Source organism: Lissotriton vulgaris, chromosome 1_1, assembly GCF_964263255.1.
Source record: "Lissotriton vulgaris chromosome 1_1, aLisVul1.2, whole genome shotgun sequence".
NCBI classification, from domain to species: domain Eukaryota; kingdom Metazoa; phylum Chordata; class Amphibia; order Caudata; family Salamandridae; genus Lissotriton; species Lissotriton vulgaris.
The window spans coordinates 195,645,390-195,655,227 of record NC_141685.1 but is presented as its reverse complement, the minus strand read 5'-3'; the positions used below and the strand labels follow the sequence as shown (position 1 = coordinate 195,655,227).

The window sequence follows — 9,838 nt, the reverse complement described above, 5'->3', positions numbered from 1 at the left end:
ACTCAAGGTCCGGCCATCTTGCAGCAAGGCAAAGCCACGCCTCTGTCACATAGATTATTTGCAGTAATATTAGTTCTCTTTCAGGGGATCCTCATCAATAGTCATAAGCATTAGAATATTCCCGCCCATGCGCGGGACCCCGGAAACACTATATTATATGTGCCCCACATATATATACTCATATATATATAAAAAACATATATATATAAAAACATGCAATAGCAGACAAATAACATCAGAGCTGAAATATACTGTGAAGTATTTCCACCATACATGAATAATAAGCATTAGAAACATGAGAAACAACACCAAAGATTGTTTAGAAACTGTTTTAATTCTCAGAAAGCAGCAGAAATTCTCAAAACTCGCTGAAAGCATAGAAAGCTCCCAGGCTGCATTGCAAACACACAGTCTAAAAAGACTGAAAAGCTTACCTGTAGCTGCAAAGCAATAAACTGACACTGTGCCTTTAAGGCACCCATGACCCCCAGTATCCCATCATGCCTCAGGGGTGACAGTTTGGTCAGTTGTTCTTTCCGGCTCCTTCAGGAAGGATCCTGAATACACAGCTCCACTAATTTCTGTTTTCTGACAGAAAATTACTTCACTTTTAACAACTTTTTTACCTACTTTGACATTTTACACCTTGTCAAGTAAGATAATGTCTTTTTCAGTCAGTTTAGTGAGCATTTTCAACTGAGAATGCCTTCACTTTTTGACAAATGCCCTTCTTGTGGCAACAAGAAGGCAAAATCAGCCAACCATGACGTTTGTATCCTGTGTCTGCCTGAGGAACATGATCCAGGCACCTGACCTCATTGTGAGCACCTGTCAGGAAGAACTCTCAAAGACAGGGAGAGGATTCGCATTATGGCCTGGCTCACAGGTCATCCAGAGGAAGGTCTCCCATGAGGAAGGCCCCAAGAAGACTAAAACATCTTCAAAAGAGTAGTCTTCACACCCTTCAGCTTCAGCGTCGGGCTCGGCGCTGAGCAAAGAACCACCGGTGGGTCATTCATCTTCAAAACTACCGTCGACGGTGGGCTCGCCGGCGAAGAGAAGACCAGGTACGTTGACGACGTCGAAGAATCCAGTTCCGTCGTCGAAATCCCCTCCGCCGTCGTCAACCAGGCGGCAAACAGCGTCGAGGGAGGTCACTCCTCCGCCGTCGTCCACCGGGCGACTTCCGGCATCGAGGAATGTGACTCCGCCACCGGCAACCAGGCGACGGTCAGCGTCGAGAGCCAGGACCCCTCCTCCATCGTCAACCCGGCAACGATCGGCGTCCAGGGAGGTCGTTTCTCCGCCGTCGTCATCCAGACGACGACCGGCTTCCAGAAGTGTAACCCCTCCGCCATCGTCTAAGAAATGACGTTGGGCGTCGAGGACCAAGACCCCTCTGCCCTCGACAGCTAAACATCGATCGGCGTCGAGGAGGCAGTCTCCGTCGACGTCTCGTCGACGCTCGGCGTTGAAGGTGACCAATACCCCTCCGCCTTCGTCGCACAGGCATTCGGCGTCGAGAGAGAGGACTCCGTCGACGGCTGGTCATCGCCGTTCGGCGTCGAGGGAGGCTCCGCCGTCGGCTGTACATCGCCGTTCGGCGTCGAGAGATCGTAGATCCTCGCATCGATCGCCGTCGAAGCATTCGACGTCGAAATTGTTGCTCCCTCCGACTCCCAAGAAGCATTCAACGTCAAGGGAAAGGCATTCGACGCTGGAACGCTCGACGTCGAGACATTCAGAAAGAGCTCGATCATCGTCGAGGAACTCTGTAATCATGGTTACGGAGTCAGCTTCTCGCCATTCCACGTCACAGTGTTCTGGATCCTCGACAACATCTTCAAGATCCAGAAGCCCGGTCCGCAGATCTCCTGTGCGGCAGCCAGATCCCTCGGCTGCGGAGGTCAGACTTTGACCTAGATGGTACAAGTCATTGGATCATTGGCAAGAGTCAGGGGCTACCAAATGACTGCAAGAGTATGTCAGTCCTCAGCACAGATCTCCTCTCCAAAGGCTGGTGGAGGAAGTGGACAGACGCAGTCCTCCCAGGCACCAGGCAAGCAAATCGCCTGTGAGAAGGCCAACCAGATCCCGTTCTCCCAGAAGAGAAGATCCGGTTAGATCTCATTCTACCAGAAGAGAGGATGTGGTTAGATCTCATTCGCCCAGAAGAGAGGACCGGCAAGGTTGTGTTCTCCCAGAAGGAGAGATCTGAAGAAAAGTATTAAATGACTCACTCTCCCCACCAGGGATCTATCCAGCAGTTTGCATAATAAAGCAGCATAGGAATTGACAGCCAATCTGTAAAATTAAAAGACATCTTTATTATAATTAATTATGAGGCTTCGTCGTCCAACCGTAGTTTTACAATTGAAAGAGGGAGCCTGCCTGAGCTTTCTCAGGCAGGCTTTTTATACAAAAAGTTTGCCCCTAGGCTCACATTCTTGCTGACGAACACATCATTGTAGGTCGCTCCCATGGTACCATAACAAAGCAGGCTATAATTATGAATTCCATTCTACTTGCCCAAACTGACCAACCCATCTTCCATCATGAACATATGTCAAACTTCACATATTTTCCTGTGCAGGCCGGAGGAGCTCACCATAGAACTGGTTTCCTCCCCATCATATAAACAGTCACCTCCCCATTGTAAAAGCCCAGAAGCAGAGAAACAGAGCCAGGTGTGGAAGATAGAAATGTAGGATAAGGGATGCTTGTGGGTCATAAACAGGCATGGCTACTGTATTCGGCCTTCTAATCTTGCTCAGGCCAATGTACACAACAAGTTGCTCAGATCTTTAATATAGATTGACTAGAGGGCATGGACTGGTTTGGTGAGGCCAACATCACGTAGGCAGATTCAGCCTGTTCAGGTCAAATGGGAGTCAGGAAGAACTCAAGCTAAGGAATACGTGTCCTTTAAGAATCATTGGCTCATGTATATGCCTATGTAAAGGGCAACAACTAAAATGGACGCTTGTTCACAACCTAGAGCCTGTGGGCTCAGAATGAATTTGCCAATAACTCCTGCATGCATCATTGTATTGTGATGAAAATACACAGGCATAATGTCCTGATCATTACCGGTCTATTGATACCAAATTCGTCGTGGTATGATGATATTTTCTGCACAAGTGTTTAGGCCTTGGTACACCATTATGGCAGGGTCCGGAATTTTCAGAACCACAGACGCTCCTTTTGCCCTTTATATAGGCAATAACCTAAACCCATGTCAGTCTGAATCTAGGTCTATACTTATCAGATCATCAAGGGGTTGCTGTAGTATTATCTTACTATTTAGCAACTCTCTCGGGACAAGTCTTCTTACACACGTAGTGGTACAAAGGCCATATATGGCAGGACCAAATAGTGAACACCTCTATCTGTAGTACGTGGTATAAGATCACCCACCCAACAATTAGTGATGTTCTAGTGTTGATGTAGAAGCTGTACAGAAGGGTCTATCAGTAAACTCTGGCCTAACCAATGTATGTTCAGGTAAAATATGAAAGTCATGTGAAGAAACAGTAAAGAAAGAGTAGGTTGAGAAGTTGGTGCAGACGTAATATAATAACTAATAGAATACATAAAAGTATTAAAAATAGAGAAAATTATACCACCCTTAGAGAACAACATTCTATAATTTCGGTTTTTCATCTCTTGCTTTTCATCGTCATTCCTCAATACAATCTCCATTTTCTAATGTCGCTCACGCGATCTTGATAGAGTACTTCAGCTGTGATTATTAGCAGGTCATAGGGACACTGCAAGTCCTGCAGGCCTACTGCCACTACTCAGGTCACAAACTGAACCGTTGGTACTCCTACGTGACCCTGCAACTGGCAAATGGTAACCAATCAAAAATTTAACAAAAAACCATAATACAATTTCAGAAAAAGCAAGAGAAAAAGAAAAACAAAAGTCAAATGCAAAATACTTGCACAATCCTAAACAAAAAGCAAATCCTAGAATTTAATAACATTTTATATAGCTTCCTGTGCATTTCAGTAATCTATTATATGTTCAAGTGAAACAGTGGCATTCCTGATCAATGCTCTCAGATGAAAAAGGGATACACTTCCACAGAGAGACTTCATTCTGCTTTTACTAAACAGAATAGTACTTTAAAACAAATGCCAGCAAAGCAGCAAAAATTAGTTTCCAAACTCCAATTCTATGCAAGCTCACAGAAAATACCCAGAGTCCGTCAAAGCCTCTCCTTGCAGGCTTCTATTGTCCATCAAATCCGCTTCCAGTGTCTTCTTCGCGTTGGGCCTCTTCAATTCAGGCTTTTTCATGAGAAGACAATACTGTTTAGTAGGAGTGCCCTCCGGGCAAAACACTCACAGCTCACTCGAAAGTCTCAATGTCTTAAAACAATGCACCAGTGTCTCTTCTTTGTGACACCTCAGGAAATGTGCTCTTCATTGATCAAGGGCACAAAACATCTTGTGCAGAAACAAGCACCACTGAGAATCAACCTCTCAAGATCAGTAGCTCCTTTCAGACTCCAACACTCATCATTTAGTGTCAGAGGACGATCAAGCTGCTCTTCTCATGGGCACCGGAATGTAGTGCCTTTTCCAAACTTGGATTCTCAGGTGCACTGCCTTTCTGCTGGAGCAAAGGGAAAAGAGGTGTGTGTGGGGAAAGGCCAAAAACTCAGGCCAAGGGGGTCAGGGGACCGCGCGCTGTCAGAGGTTCAAGCACGTGACAGTTTGAACAAATTGCACAAAGTGGATGACAGTCCTGCCATCAAAAGCAGGGATCCTTCGCATCTTTGCCCTGAATTTCTGAGGCAAAACAGAAAATCAGCTCCTTTTTTTCTTTTCTTTTCACAACGCCTTCTGATGAAACAAATGGCTTGCTTAGGAGGTACCACTGGAGGCACGCTGATGATCGCTGTCCAGCTGATGACCGCTGCCCACGCTGCTGATTGCTGTTCACGCTGCTGATTGCTGTCAGGAATTGCAGGGCCAAGAAGTCTGTAGTCGTCTGCCATGTTTACTGACGGGGAGTGGGTTTAGTGTTGATCACAGGTCTGCAGGGAATCACTCTTCCTTTGACTCTGGAAAATCCAGCAGGACCCTAGTGATGTGGCAAGTGTAACACAATTGTTAGTTTCCTTCAAGTCAGATATAAAAACAGTTAAGCAAGTGGCCTGAATACTGCAAAGGAGTGGCAATTCGTCATGGCAACCTAAATGGATGCCCTCATACAGTGGCATTATCTAATAGGATACATTATTTAATGGGGTAAATACATATTCTCCTTAATGATGAAGCCTAGGTGTTCCTAAACTCCTTATCTAGAACATCTCAAATAGAGCAATGGCATAATACACATTATCAAGGACATGAAGAAAAGTCCCTTTTTAAAACAATGTGCATCAAGTGCGCTATGTAATACAAAGGCTAATGATCAACTGTGCAGACAAGAGGACAAGAACTAGAGAGTCCTGGTATCTGCATGATTAGAACACATCTTATTAAAAAATTGAAACAGCAGAAACAGAAGGGAACTGAAAAATTAAAAATAGACATAAAAATATGCCGTACTAAAAAGAATGTAAACTTGAGATATTTCCTATTGAGATGGAAAACTTGTATTGGGTCATTTAACCAGGCTATCACTATCCCGACAGTCAGTCTGAAAAAGACATTTGAAGTGGGCCTAAAGTAAATTCTTGAAAATTAGTCTCATCAATCAAAAGGGAATGTATGTGGAACATGAACAGTACACCCATAATAATAAATGGGCTGACTGGTGAAAGGAAGATGGAGAAGGGAAAAAAATGGAAGTAGGACACAACTAAAATCTTCAATAACTAAACATGATGCAACATTGGTCAGGGAAAAAGCAAAAAGAAAAATCTATAGGAAGGACAAGAGTTTGCTTGGGTGGCCTAAGGCATGTGACACAGCACGAAGAGCACGGGGATACATGAAAAGACCAATGTTACAGAATTTTAACTCTACCGCTGACAATCTATACCCTACACGATAATTCTAACTAATGTTCAGTTGTCTCTTCAGCGAAAAAAAATGAATCCATAGGCTTATTCAGGAATCAAAAAATGTGATAAAAAATGCGATATCAAAATTAGGCCACCTTTAGTCACGGATCTATAATTCCATCCTTAGGCCCAATCAAGGATACATAAATGCAGAGCTGCCTGTCCTTAAGGAAAAAGGGCAGTTAAGTGACTAACAGCGGATGGCATACTTTAATCCAGTATATCATTTTAGTTTTCTTAAAAAAATCATTACAGCCAAATTAGGCATACACTGGAAAAACTGCTGCCTTACTGCTCACAGTATGAGGTCCATATCTGTGAAATTTATCTTAATACAATATTCATCCAATTTTCTCAAGCCATAAGATATACTTGCTGTATATCAAGCACAAGGAAAAACAGCCCAGACAAACAAACAGCATATATGAATAAACGGTCATGCATAATACCATGGCACATGCCCTTCTTTTGACAGCAGGGCATCAGGTAATTGATACCCTGCAGTCAACTATAATGTCGCTGTGTCAAATAACGCGTTTCAGTGGACCAAATGTACAAATGAAACATAACCACACACATTTTTTCTTAAACAAATTACGCAAAAAAAAACATTTCTCTTCAACCAGCCAACTCACGTGTCTTGTAAATTAATCCATGAATTATCTGTAGGAAGAAGCAGAAAAGATACACAACACACACATTTCTTATAATACAACATCAATTTTAACCCTTTTTATCAGACTACAAAACATGGCACAACGTGACATACAAAAACTTTTCATTACTTACCTGTAACCTATTTTCCATGTACCTTGCAAAAACGCGCATTCTCACTCAGGCCTAAGGCCTTTAAGTTGCAGAACTTTGGGGAAGGGCTTCTATTTATTGCCTATCTAAAACTCAATGTAACACTTCGTTTTTCATTTTGTCAAATAAACTTAACTTAAAAAAATTCGTTCCTAGCATGGAGACACACATATACCAGTTCTACAGATCATTTAGCAGAATGTTTGATATTTGTCTTCTCAAAGAAATCACTTTTGCATTTGCCCTTTTTAAATCATGTTCCTTCATTTTACACAGTGCTTAATTTGTAAGACATGAAGTGCAGGTGCTACAATTTTGCATGAGTAATACCTTTCCTATTTGTTTATTATCTCAGATGTGCGCTTTTAACGCAGATGTAATGTGAATGCGGCAAATGAGAACAAGCCAGCCTGCAATGAATGAAGGTTACAGATTTAAATCATATACAATCAACTACATCTCATATAAAGCGCTTGTGTGCAGCATTTTGAAAGCAACTGGGAGCTATGCAAACCACGTGTGGTGTTCCTTTTATTATTATTAGCGGGATGCAATGCTGTGTCAGCACATATCTAATTGAAAATGAATGTGTTGGTGACATAATTTACCAAACAACAAGCGTTTTGTGGGAACATGCTGGAGCTATTATTTATTCTTTGGCTAAAATGCAATCATCATTGCTGTACATATGCCTTGCATCCTCTGCTCATTTTAGTTCAAAAAAACAAAAACCCCATCCCAGCTAATGTCAAATTTGTAACAAGAAGACACTTTTAAATTATGAACATGATCAGGAATTAAATTTATCAGAGCAAGTCAGGCTATTCAAGTGACCTCAGGTCAGGACCGTGGCATGGGCAGGGATTTAAATACAAAGAGGCAGCTGATGCATGCTTAACCATGTCATGCTGCATTCCACAGGCAAGGCCCTAATTAAAAGGTCACAAATGTCAACAAGACAGCCTTACAAGATAACATCTCGGCCGGCCGCTACTGCTGGAAACACGTTATACAGGTTCTGCCAGTCCCCTGCTCCTGGTAACTGAAGCTGACAAGGCCAGTAGGTTTAACCACTTCCACATAACCTGCAATATTTCACTATATTTAAAACAATAATTTCTCTCTTATTTTTCTTGTAATTCTATGACACATTGACTTGCTGAATCATAAGAAGGCACAACCTGCAAACATATATATTAAGGTCTAAATGTATGCATTTACTAAAGAGACGCTTTAAAAAAAGGCCCTGAAACCATTCAAAACAGTCTATTCATGTGAAAATCGACTTTTGTATTCTGGATACTAAGAAATAAATATTTTACAATTTTTTTTCATAATGGGTATTACTAGAATGTCTAATACCAAATTTAGGAGTCATACATTTGAAAATAATTATTTATACCTTATAAAAATGAGCTTGTTTGCGCCTAGGGTAAGGGAAATTGCGCACAGAAGTGTTTTGTCATTTTCGTGGTACAACGTAACTTAAATCAAACATTTTAATGCTAGGGGGTCATAGCATGAGTGTTAAGCTTCACAAATATTAAAAAACGATTTTTGTAGCACTTTGTTTTTAATAATTATTTTTCATAATTAATAAAAAAATTCTAATGAAGCCTAATTTTTGCTATTTGTGACTGTTCTACATATAAAATGCTCACTACATCCCTTGCCTATTATTTAGATACATATTAACACACAAGCCTAGGCGCAGCTGCCTAACTGGGAATGCGTGAGATGATTGCGCCACATTTATTTAAAAAGGACTGTTTGCAAAATTCCACCACCCGTGTTTAACTAGAGAGGTGCTGGCTGAATGATTAGATATACTGCAGCTGAAAAGACTTGGCTGTGAACATCCAACACTGTGCGTCTAAAGAACAGGCAATTTCGTTTTTTCATTTTTTTCTTTGGAGCCTTATTTACATCTATTGAACGTGACCCATACACATACATACATTGAGCTCATTCCAGACACAAAACAGAAGGGGGGTCAAACACTCAGGACACACAAAGCAGCGCGCTCTAAACATTTCTTGTAAATCGCGCAGTCGCAATTTACAACAAAACCCACAAACAACATAGACATTTAAACACACATTTTAACCCATAGGTCAACACTTAGGACAGGGACAAGGAACAGCCTACAGACTGTCTTAAAAAATAACCTGCCAAAACTAGTTGTAAACCATATTTACAACAAAAACGTTTTAGTTCCTATTTTTCTTGTTTTTTTAATTCTTCAACAGCTCATAAATTGGAGTTCCAACTGGAGGTATCAGACGCGAATCCTCCAACCGGGAATCCTTTGTTGCAACCTAGTCAATACTAATACCAAACAAAATACCGCGACCAGGCATCTGCGCTCACTAGTCGGGTTTCAAACTTCATGGGGCTATCTCCAACGATATACACGCAAATGTACGTGACCCACGGTTTTTGAATACTGCAGTGTTCAAATAAAACCAAGGAACCAATACTGAGGAAGATTATCCAACGATAATCTGAACCACAGCAACCAAAAGGCCTACCAACTGAACCAAATGTACCGGTACCCAAACCAAAACGTCACATTTCTGCGACCAATAAATAACCAAGGACTGCGTCACATTTCTGCGACCAATAAATAACCAAGGACTGGGAGCGACCCATTTTTATTCTTCAACTAAAACAGATGGAGAAAATATCTCTTCAACTGCCTATACAAATTGCAATTTGCATATACACAAATATTTATCCAGATTATAACTGTCAATTCCCCACTGCACTAACAGTCTGTTAAAAAATACTTACAGCAAAAAAAATGGGTTCCTTAGTCAGGAGTGACATCTTTAGGAGAGCTTTAAGTCAGAAAAATCAAAAAAACGTACTGTGCCACAGAGACAGATAATCCCCCAGAAAACCCTGTGCCCAGAGTACCTCTTTTTGGTAGAATTCTGTCCTGCCTCCAGTAGTTTTTCCATCCTTTGACAAAACACTCCTGCAGATAACCACTCCATGATAAGGCCC

General features: G+C 41.7%; 1 long non-coding RNA gene across 1 annotated transcript; it reads right to left on the bottom strand.

The window, feature by feature from the left end:
* Positions 1–2,307: 2,307 nt before the first annotated feature.
* Positions 2,308–8,426, bottom strand: LOC147738160 (uncharacterized). The gene is made up of 2 exons (XR_015307467.1): positions 7,160–8,426; positions 2,308–5,094 (listed from the first exon to the last, which is right to left on the bottom strand). It is a non-coding gene; the product is annotated as an uncharacterized LOC147738160 (long non-coding RNA).
* Between the last annotated feature and the right edge of the window lie 1,412 nt (positions 8,427–9,838).